Below are 12,196 nucleotides of genomic sequence, written 5' to 3' on the forward strand. Positions count from 1 at the left end.
CACCATGACTAACACCACCCCCACATGCAGTATATCCACCTTATATTCAGACACCACCCCAACAGACACTCACACATCCACCCTGGCATCTCCCTGCATCTCCTCCTCCTCCCAGTACACCTAAACACCCACACTCATCTACCCAACAGACACACAGCACACACATGGCATCCACCCATGTACCAGCACCCAAGGCACGTACACGTAAACATCTCTCAAGCACTCCCTCCACTCCCAAACACTTTTCTCATGACTGCCCTTGTGTTCCTAAAAAAAAGATTCCTGTATGAGTTTGCTCTATTCCCTCCCACTGACCCAGTCCCTGTTGGCCCCAAGTGCCCTGCTACCCTCCCTAAACCCAGTCCTTCCACCTCCCATTCCTTCCATGGCCCCCTGGTACTGCCCATGCCCCTCCCACAGAAAAGACTTTGACCCCCACAAAAGCAAGGGTCCTCCCCCTAAGTCAAAGTCTAAGGGCTACCCCGCTCCAAACCAAAACCAAAGGACACCCCTCCCAAACCCAAGCACCCACTTTGCCCCGCCATTACCCCTGAGTTGCTTGCCTGCCCCATTGATGCCTCTGCCATATGGAGGCCACTTTGCTGTCAGGAGTCAAGTTGGGCCCAGAGGCATTGCCCAGTGTGCCTGGGGCACTGTGAACATTTGGACTGCCCAGTAAGCCCATTTTGTATATAGTTTATTTACCATAATTTTATATTTAATCATTATATCTGCACCACTCAACCGTTGGTGTCGATGGTTACAAACTTGTCCTGTCATTCCTTCCACATGTATTTGTTGTTAATGTGCAATTTGGTGTGTGCCTTCTGTTTATGAGATGTGTTTGTGTAGCAGCATGAGTTGTGTGGGTGAATTGTGCTATGGATTTGTTGTGTTGTGTTGGTGTTGTGTGGCATTGTGTGGTAGTGGTGTGTGTGTTGTGATGCATCTGTGATGTACATTGTGTGTTGGGTGAATGTGGTGTGTGATCTGACACATACGTTGTTTGACAGTGTTATTGTTTGTATTGGTTGTGTGTTGTTGTTACATGTTGCTGCCAGCAAGTGTTTTCCTGTAGAGGTGTGCGGTGTGCCTCTCTGACAATGCATTTGTGTGGTTATGATGGTGTTGTGTGTAGATGTGTTTGAGAGTGGCGGTGGTGTGTGTGTGTGCTGTGTATATGGCACATGTATGTTGGCCATGGTGCTTGTTTGTGTGTTGTGTTTGTACGTAGATGTGTTTGTGTGTTGGTACGGGTGTATGTTTGCGTGTCTGTGTGGCCGTGGCTAGCCGTGCTGGGGTTGTGTGTTGTGCATGGGTGTTTACTAATTGCGTTCCCTCCAGTGTGTGCTAGGTGGGTGTACCTACGGTGGTTGTCTTCGTCGCTGTCGCTGGTTCTGGAGTAGTATGGCCAACAGAAGCAGTTGGAAGACTTTGGGTTCGGGTTCCATGGTGACTGAGGACGTGTCTGTGTTCCTGAAGGTGAGCACAGCCTCTATTTTTAACTCTTATAATGACAGCCTATGGGGCTAGGCTGCCCTGCTCGCCCTCATCTCTTTACTGATGATGGGGTGGAAGAGGAGAGTGAACCTCTCGTCAATCTCCTATCTTCCAAAGAGCAGGATGGGTCAGTGGAAGGTGTCGCCCTCTCCCCTACACTGACCCTAGATCAACAGAGATACTCCTGCCAGTTGTTGGAGCATTTTGCCTCTCTATTCTCACTTACCCCAGAACTCACTACATGGTGCACCAATTATATTGACACTGACTTCACAGTATACCTGTGAAGAATAACATTTACAAGTTGTCTGACAAAGTGAGGGCTCACATTAAGGAGGAGGTCTCCAAAATGTTGGCACTTGGTGTTATTGAGCCCTCCAACAGCCCTTGGTCCAGCCCAGTGGTGCTGGTCCCCAAAGCTGCCCCACCAGGCATCACACCTGAACTCCTGTTCTGTGTAGACTACAGTGGACTCAATGCAGTCACCAGGACTGATGCACACCCCATCATTCACCAGAACTGATGCACACCCCATGCAGAGGGTTGATGAGCTCATAGATCAGTTTGGGACTGCTAAGTTCCTCAGTCAGTTTGATCTAATCTGGGTACTGGCACTTTGTCTTGACTGAACAAAGAGAAGTCTGCATTCTCTACACAAGAAGGGCACTCCCAGTTCTGGGTCATGCCCTTCAGGTTCAAAAATGTTCCTTCCACCTTTCAGAGGTTCGTAAATCAGGTCCTAGCTAGCTAGGGAACTTCATTGCTGCCTATCTAGATGACATTGCGGTCTTCAGTAGGGGTATGCGATAAACTCTGCTCCACAGGCGGCGTTCCTTGAGTTTTGCAACTCCCTACTCTGCTTAGAGCACCGAGTTCAGCAAAAACCCCGCCACATGGTGGAGTTATCCGGCACCCACATGACCAACCTTAAACATGTGATGATTGATTAGTCAGTACTAGCCACCAGCGTAGGAGTAGTCAGTACACCCAGACCCAACACAACAGAAACCCCATAGAAGGTAGAGAGACTAGATTCTATAAAAGGAATGACCCTTCACAAACATCACGTGACAATCACGTCATGTCTTACTTCTTTGCATCATTGCATAGAAAATACTAGTACATCAATAGCATATTGGTAACAGAATCTGAGGGGACCCTGCAGGATTGGGGACATTTTGCCAAGTAATTGCGGCACCTGCGTGTCTCATTTATGTTTATTGTTGTGTGTTTTATGGAACAGTTCTAGCCATCTTGTGATGGACAGTGGACATATTTATTATACAAAATATTACAACTTAGGGTGCATTGAATTTTAATGAAAACTATTCAGCATTAAAAAATCGCTGCCATATTTTTTATTACTTGGATGTGGCTGTGTAAAATAAAGCAGCACAGGCAGCGGACCGCTGAACATGGTTTCTTCAATGTGCTGTGAATGCTGCCAGACCCGTGGTCTGATTTATATTAAGTGTCTCTTAGGCTAGACCTGCTGCTGCTCAGACGGGGCTCACCTCCTGCTCTGAGGGCCATTTTCTACTGCTTCTTACTCGGTGCTCAGATAGGTCTGTCCAGAGTATGGAGATGGAGTTTTAATAAAGTGCGGCCTTCAGGCAGCCAAGAGCACCACGTACATGCCAGAGGAGCAGTGGTGCAGGCCAAGACTGTGCCTGGCTAGTGCTAACCCTCTGAACGCCCCTGTTATGCACATGCACACATATGTTCATAGCCCAAAGTTGGCAGTGTATTTTTGTAAGTTTTCCTCCGCACTGTTGCTGACAGTGGAGGGTTAAAAGCTTAGGGAGTGCTGGGAATGGTTGAAGGGGCATGACATTCATGAAGCATGTTGCAAGAGAAGGGAGGGGCGCAGGGGCTGGCAGGTGGGCTGGCATGAATAACACATCAGCAGGGCGTAGTGAGAACAGATTCAGGTCACAAGAACCTGGCTGGACAGCCCCTCGCTGCCCTATGAGAGGCAGTCGCAGTAAGGTAAAGCCCAGCCAGGGAGCTCCCAGCCAATCCTGATGCTGCTCTGAGCAGTGTCAGGATTGGCACAGGGCAGGCTGGGAGCCTGTTCCTGCAGTGATGATGAGGGAAAGAGGAGCAGTCCGTTGCGGCAGCAACAGATGGGGTAAATTTTTTTCCTTTATTATTATTTTTTTTATTATTAAATGTCCCTCTCCCCCCTTCCCTGTGTGCCACACACGCCCGCCCTTTTAAATAGGAGTGAACCGCGACTTGTGTTAGATCTGGCATCCTTGATGTGGTTCCCCTAACTTTTTATCCTCTGAGCTTCAGTTTTAATGACCTTAGTTTTGCTGGATTTTGGAATTCTGGGCACTTTACCACTGCTGACCAGTGCTAAAGTGCAGGTGCTCTTTACTCTAAACGTCGTAACCTTGGCTTCTCCAAAATAGTTTTTGCGTATCTGGTCTCACACTTTAAAATCACAACTTATGGTGAAGTCGGATTTTAAATTGTAAGACTGAAAATGCCACTTTAGAAAGTTGGCATTTTCTTACTTTAAGCATTCTGTGCCTCTGTCTGACTTTGAATACGGCGATGACCCACCAGCATCAACAGTAGGAATACCTCTAACAAACTTGGCAGAAGCCTTTGGGTCTGTGAAGAAGTGCGTCTTTCCGGAATGATGAATTTGAAGTCCTTAGTAAATGGTACCACTGGTAGTGCATTCACACTTTGGTTTTGGTCACAGCACAGGTTGTGTTACTAGGCCTACTACACCATGGGGACATACTATCATGAACCAAATACTTTTATCATGCATTGACTAATGTAACACATTGTATTTTTGACTTTCAGAGAAAGCAAACTATGGGTTACAGCAGGTCCAGATTGAGACCAAAATTATTTTATTAGGGTTACTTCCTTGCGGCCATACTGCGCATCATCTAAGAATGCTACACGGACTACAAGTCCAGCAACGTATAAGTGTAGTCACTCTAAAGGTGGCCAGCCCATTGGCTACCACCTGACCCTCCCTGTAACACCCTTAAATTGAGTATTTAGGTGGCATCCCTGAACCCTTTAACTCAGATCCTGGTGGCCTACAAAGAAAAGGACACAGAGGAATCGCACCTGCAGAAGAGGGAAAGAAGAAGCAGCTGACCTGGTACGAACCCCACCAGGCTGCCTGCTGCCCTTGGCGGACTCTGTCCAAAAAGACAACTCATCCTGCAGCTGAGCCTCCAGAAACCTGGAGGACTGTCTGCCCTCCACAAAGACGCAAGACTCCTGTGAGCAGCTGATCTACTCTGCAACAAAGTCTCAAGAAAGGATTCTGCAAACTCCAGAACAACAACAGACCCAACATGCAAAGTGACCACTGCACCTGATGTCCATGACCCGAGATTAAGCCAACCAACGGTGCTAGCAAGGTTCCCCAGCTGTCCAGAGTCTGAGTCTATTGTGGTCTCCCCCATCTTGGACTCCTCCAGGTTGCCTTCAGCCTCTGCACGAAGGGCCCCTTTCTTGCAGTCTTGAGGTGAGAGAAAACCCAACACCTCCAGCAACCACTGCACCCATCTCCCTGAACCCCATCAGATGTGGGTCACTAGTGCCATCAATGTCCCCCAGCTCCCTTGAGCTCAAGTTCACCCTGGTTTCACCCCTGCTGGACCCCTTGACGATGCCTGCAGCCTCAACACACTGGACTCCCTGACCGCGAGTGCTCCTGGACGAAGAAACACGATGCCTAAGGACACCCCTGCATTCGTCATCCCTGGGCCAGGCAGAAAAGGTCCAAAGATGCACCTATGTGCCTGAGCTCCCCACATTTGTCACCTACCTGCTTGTTGTCCCCGACTGGCCCCCTAGCCAGAGCCTGCAGCCTGTTTTCACGAGGACTGTTTCCCATTGAAAACCATTGACCACTGGGCGCCTTACTGCACACCTGCACCCGGCTGCTCACTGCTGCCTGGAGTGACCTGCTGGTGTGGTTCTGATCAGTGCCCAGTACATACCTTAACTCTCTGAGATTGGCCTCGTAAGTCATTGTTAACTGTGTGTTTGCTGAACATTGATTTTCTTCTTAGGTTAACATTGAAGAACTCTGAAATTGCACTTTGTCGATTTTTGAAAATAAAAAGTATTTATGCTTGAAAATGTACTTACCTTGTAATGAAGTTCTTGGGCTTAAAATATATATAAAAAGAGGTGTTCATTTTTTAATTGGCCTCCAATTTATTCTTTCAGTGTGTGTCTCATGTAGTGCCTCTTTGAATGCAACAAATGCTTAATACTATCCTCTGATAAGCCTAACTGCTTGCCCACACTACTACAAAATAGAGCATTAGCTCTATTTACGTTTGCCACTGCAAACCACTTGGGGATCCACTGGACTCTTTGCAAGATGTACTTCTTTTTAGTGTACTATATAGAGAGACAGCCTCCTACAAGCACACACAATAGTAAATTGCTCAAAACAATCATCATCGAACAACGCACACAACAACAACACAAAACAACAGTCAAAGTCACACAAGCAGTACTTACCAATGATATGCAGTGACAGTGCAATACGTTATTGACGTAAACATAGTTAAGAGATAGATGAGGCATCCTTGCTGAACATTAAGAACCCCTATATTTGTATCTAAAGGTTTTCTCTGCCAATACTCAATAAGTTTGGAATGCTTCAGTAGCAGGCAAAAACTGGTAAATCTTCCTGTGGTAACACTGGCCAGAGTACCTGTAAAAATGGTTAAACCCTTTCAAAGAAGACTAAAATATGTTTTTCAAAGGCAAAGTACACTTCTGTTAGAGATCTAGGGCCAGATGTAGCAAACGTTTGCGACTCGCAAACGGGCCAATTCGCAATTTGCGACAGTGCAAAATCGGAAATGGGATGCAAAAAGCCCATTTCCGACTCGCAAAAAGCGATGGGACCCGTTTGCGAGTCGCATCCGTTGCGACCCCATTTTGCGACCCGCAAATTGCGACTCGCATTTTGCGACTCGCAACCAATATGCAATTGCAAGTCGCAAATTGCGACTAGTCGCAAAAAGCCCAGTTTGCATGTCGCATTTACCACTAACTCAGAGCAGGTGGTAACCATTACCAAAGTATAAAAGGAGACCCAGAAGGCATCTGGGTTACTCAAGATGGCGGACATATACCTGATAGCAGTGAGGAGGAGAGTCTACGCAGCCCAGCAGAGGAGGAGGAGGGGCCACAGACAGGAGAAGATATATAGAACCAGGCAGACCCTTTTCCAGCAAACTGAAGAGGAGATCTATGATAAAGACCGCCTTAGCAGCGCAGCCATTCTAGAATTAATAGATTTACTAAAACCACAGCTAGAACACAAGACTCTGCGTGGCTGCGCCATCCCTACGCATGTGCAAGTACTATGCGCACTGCACCTCTTGGCCTCAGGGAGCTATCAGGGGGTCATTGCCGTGGCAGGTGGGGTATCCCAAAGTGCAGTGTCAAGGTTCCTCAGGGCCTTCCTAGATGCCTTAGTCACGCACAGGTCTCACTTCATATACTTACCAAGGAATGAGGCAGAAATTAACAGCACCAAGCTGGACTTTTACCGCATTGCCCACTTCCCCCATGTCATTGGATGTGTAGATGGGACACACATTCAAATATGCCCCCCTGCTAATCTGGAACATATTTTCCGCAACAGAAAGTGTACCCACTCACTCAACATACAGGTTGTTTGTGATGCCCATTACGTCATCACGGACATCGTTGCTAAGTTTCCAGGCAGTACCCATGACTCATACATTTTTAGGCATAGTGGGATACATCAACGCCTGGAACGTGGGGAATTTGGAGACGGATACCTCCTAGGTAGAGCCACAGACACTTGCAGACATACACACAGGTCACTGTGCACGACTATCTGGACTTACTAACAGTGTACTTTTGTGCCCAACAGGTGACAGTGCATATGCTCTCAGGCCTTGGATCATGACTCCGTTTTTAACACCAAGTAATGAATCTGAGAGGCAATACAACAGTGCGCATAAGAGGACCAGGAACCTGATAGAGCGGACCTTCGGACTCCTGAAGGCAAGATTCAGATGCCTCCACCGCAGTGGAGGCGCCCTCCAATACACCCCCATTACTGCATTCAAAATTGTGGTCGCATGCGCCATCCTCCACAACATAGCCACCCGACGTGGGCTACCTCTCACCCCTGCAGAGCCAGATCCTGATGAGGAAGAGCAAGAACAACCACATCGCCATCATACGGATAGGAGTCTAGCTAATCAAGGCAGACTGAGACGGGAACACATTGCAACGCAATATTTTGGACGGTACGTGTCAACTCCCACCATACTCACCCATTAACCAAACACTCCTTTAGTTAAGTGGAAGAAAAATAACTGTTTTAATAATGTAATGAATGAACTATATACAAGATGAATTTGTCCATGGGCAGGGAAATGCCAACCAGTCATGTGGCACATTAACGCCATGTGCCACATTTATTTCTCCGGGCTGTTCTCTAGCTTCTCCTGCCCCTCCTGCCAGCCTGGCTGGTCCCTGCTGCGTCCATGGTGCTCTGCCTCCCACTCCTTAGCACCCTACTGTCAGTAGCAGATACACTGCTCACTGTGGAGCCCTCCTCACTATCTTGGGGTGTTTCCCCGGTGGCCCTCGACATCTCCCATGTCTTCATTAGTTCTATTATATGTGTGAGACGTCCCAGGCCCCTGGCAACATCCCCAGCAAAATGGCCCATCTCTATTTGCAGGCCAACTGTCCTCCTCGACAGGCCTGTTGTGTTGATGGCTAGCCTGCCGATCGATGTGGCCATCCTGTCCAGTCTTAGCATGATCTGGCGATCTCTGCGCCGCCCAGCCTCTGCCTGGCCCAGCAGTCCGGCCGCCAGTTCCCTGATGGCAGAGGCAATGTCCCCAGTGTTCTGGCACATCAGGTCCATGCGTCTGTTGAGGTGCTGCATGCTGGCATGGTTGTGTCTTACAAAGCGGTGCAGCACCCCACTAATCCTGCCCAATATTGTGTTCTGCAGGCGCTGACCCCGCAGCAGATGTGCCTCACTGCTGGTTGGAGGAAGTATCCGGGATCCAGACGCTCTTGCCCTGTGACGCCTGCGCTGTGGTGGCTGCCCTGTGCTCCCACCTGTATCCTCCCTGGCTGTTGCTGGGGCAGCTCCTGGCGTTGTTGTTGCAGCAGGCGTTACCACTGCAGGAATGCTGCTGACTGTGCATGTGGGGGTGCTGGCGGGTCCTGGGGTGTCCTCCTGGGCCTGGGTGCTTGGGGTGTAGGGGGTGTCTTGCTGGAGACCTGTGGGACATGGGGAACACACTGTCAGTGTATAGTATCTATTGCACAATTCCTAATAAACATTTGCCTATGAACTGCCTATTGGACTACATTTCCCATAATGCATCATTCTGGCTTTTTCTACCCTGAAATGGAGCTATTTTGGTTGTGCATGCACCTGTGTACATGGTGGGTGGGGTATGACATTGATAGGGGTACAGGCATGTCACACGGTACTCACCGGTTGATGTGCTGGGCTCTGAGGTGTCCAGGTCCCCAAATCCACACACTGCCTCCGGCTCAAAGGTTTCCTCAATCATGTCTTCAAGGGGTGTGGGTGGTGGCACATATGATGGTCCCCCTCCAGTGCCTCTCATCTCCCAGAGCCTTTCTGCCACCCTCTCCTTGGTCTGGGAGCGGAGGTCATACCACCTCTTCCTTATGTCCTCAATTGTCCTGTGGCTCACACCCAGGGAATTAATTTTCTCTTGCATTTCCTGCCAGATTTTCTTTTTGGTGGCCTCAGGAACAGTGTGGGCTGCTCTCCCAAAGAGCTCATCATGGTGCTGACAACATTCTTCGGTCAGCACCTCAAGCTCCCTCTCAGAGAATTTCATTTTCCTTTTTCGGGGGGTTCCCTCCATGGCTGCTGCTGCTTGTTCAGTGTGAAGACTGGCAGTTATAAAAGGGTGTGGTCCTGCCTCCTCCCAGGTGTATTTTTTAACTTCCTGGCTGTGATGTCATCATCATGTGCCAGGAAGTGTTTCCAGAGTGTTCTGGTGTGCTTTCTGGAGTGTTCTGCTGCACCTGCAAGCAATTTTGAGGGTACTCGCAATTTGCGACACCCACTCGCTAATTGCGAGTTCGTTTTTTGCACACTCGCAAACAGCGACCTCGCAATCTGCGGACTCGCACACAGCGTTGCGAGTCCGGCTGCGAGTCGCTAAATCGGACCGGTTATTTTCCTGGCATACCAAATTGCGAGTCGCATTTTGCGAGTCGCATTGACTCGCAAAATGCGACTCGCAATTTTTATTTTTCCTACATCTGGCCCCTAATTGTGGTGGTTAAGAAACCTAATGTAATTGCAACTGTAGGGCATTTGTTGTTTCAGGAATTCAGTCTAAGTTAGGAGTGGGTGACGAATTCCGCTCTACCGGCGGAGTTCGCAGAGTTTTTCCCAGAGTTCTGAGAAACTCCGCAGAGCGACGTGGAGCGTAGTTTTTCCTCTCTTGCAGCTCACCAATGTTAGGTTGGTGACAAATAAAAATCACACACTAGACCACTCCCGGCGAGATTTCTCAACACCAACGGTTGCAGCAGGTCACTACTGCTCGTGTTGAGAAACCTGCCACTCGCATTGAGGAAGCTGCAGCTCAAGTAGGAAATCTACTCAAGCGGCAGAAAGAAGCAGCGCCCTCTTGTGCTGCTCATTGTGCCGATCGTGCTGATTTTACAGCGCGGGACAAACTCATGGCACTAAAAATCAGCATGAGCAGTGCAACTTACCACATTCTGCTGCATGAGGAACTCCATGGAGGTGGCAGAGTTCTGTCTGCCCCTCGCTGAGTTCCGCTGAGCAGAACTCCGTGAACTCCGCCCAGGCCTAGTCTAAATGCAACTACATTGGATAAGAAGCCTGCCCTTCCAGCATAAATGAAATCTGTTGTATATCAAGGACAAAATATCAACCTACAAAAATATTGTGGTCAAAATATTGATTACTACAGTGTATGTACATATTTATAAGTAAATGTAGATGAACTGTCCTTAGCTCTACACTTTCCTTGTACATATATATGTAGATTGTTAAGTACCATATACGTGGTGTTAAGAATAGTAAATCTATATTTGCCTATGTATATTTACATCAATGATATTGTGGTAGTCAATATTTTGACAAACGTTTTGTGGCAGGTTGATTTCAAAATCTTGATTTGAATAGTAGCTTGGATTTTGACATAGTTCAATTTGACTCCTTTGATCGACTCAAATCATCACCAAGGGTTGATGCCTATGATCAAACAATCCTTCTGGGTGTGTTCTGGGTCATGATTGTTTATTTGTTGAAGAAAGTGGGTGTACACATTTTAGAAGAATTGGTGAACGTGTGACTGTGATCAGGGCCAGTATCATGAAGAGCAGAGCTGCCTCAACCCTGATCTGGGTGACTGTTTTTATGTGCTTGAAGTGTCTAAAGTTCAGAAGCATAATTCCGAATTTATCCAAGTTTCAACACGAAATATAAGCAGCAAAATTCTGAAACAGAGACCATAGTTTGCCTCTTTCTGTTTCTGACTACTGAGATGTATGTATGAACTATGGACACTTCACAAACAATAAGGCTGAGCTAGGGAAGTCTTTTATGATAAGACCCAAGGGCCATACAAAAAGTAAAGGTCCCAACTCACAAAGCTATTTGCACGCAAGTTCAACTTACGCATGCAGATGTTTCTAATTAAAACTAAAAGCAATTCACCAAAGTAGAATTTGCACTTTACAGCGATTAACTCTGGCGAAATATAACATCACTAATATTGCTTCTGACTACGAGCCTGATTTAGAGTTTAGTGAACAAGGTACTCCACCACAAGTACACTAAGTAAGCAGAGTACACTGTCCTTCAACTTTTGGTCCGCTCTCTGTATTATGAATCAAGCGACCATTAGGTTTCTGCAGGTGGAGCCCTGACAACTCTGCTGAGTGTCAGGTTAAGCATATTAGACCACACAGCCTACTTAGGTTTCAGGTCAGGACTGCCAGGGAACAGAAAACGTCAAGGTGTCAGGGTTAGTTATTTGTTTGTAAAAAATAAACAACTTTGGGAGCTTGCTTTTGAAAAACTAAAACGGTTGATGGCCAGCCACCTCAGACATGGCAACTGCTCGGAAAACTCTGAGCCGTGGCTGACTATGCACGGAGAAGAGAATCCCGCTGGGAGGCAATGATCTGCAAAATGGCAAGCAGTTGTCTATGAGGGTAGCAAGCATAACGTCCTTTACCACCTCGATGGACGTGGGAGTAACTGGGAATCTTAAGATCAGGTCTTAAATCTCCTACCGGGATGGGAAGTGGGTGTTTCAGGATAGGGATGATATGGAAAGTTTTGGAAAGATTGTAAACACCCACAAGCCCATTTGCTTTTGTATATTGACAAGCTTGTCCACTTCCTGTTTCCACCAAGGAAACGGTTGGATGTTTATTCCTGTCAAGAGCAGGAGTAAATTATTTTCCAAGTGGGAATGGTTAGAGGACTCTCTCATAACTGGTGAGGGTGTAGTATAGGGTGTTTATCTATGAAAAAGTATTTCTCCATTGAGAAGTAAAAAATGGAAGGGCACTCTCACAGAAACGCATTTTCACATGCACAATATTACCTTTGGTACAATTGCTCATTTAGAAAGCCTTCACCTTGCAAGTAGATCAACATTGT

This window comes from Pleurodeles waltl, chromosome 6 (genome assembly GCF_031143425.1).
Source record: "Pleurodeles waltl isolate 20211129_DDA chromosome 6, aPleWal1.hap1.20221129, whole genome shotgun sequence".
Taxonomy (NCBI): Eukaryota; Metazoa; Chordata; class Amphibia; order Caudata; family Salamandridae; genus Pleurodeles; species Pleurodeles waltl.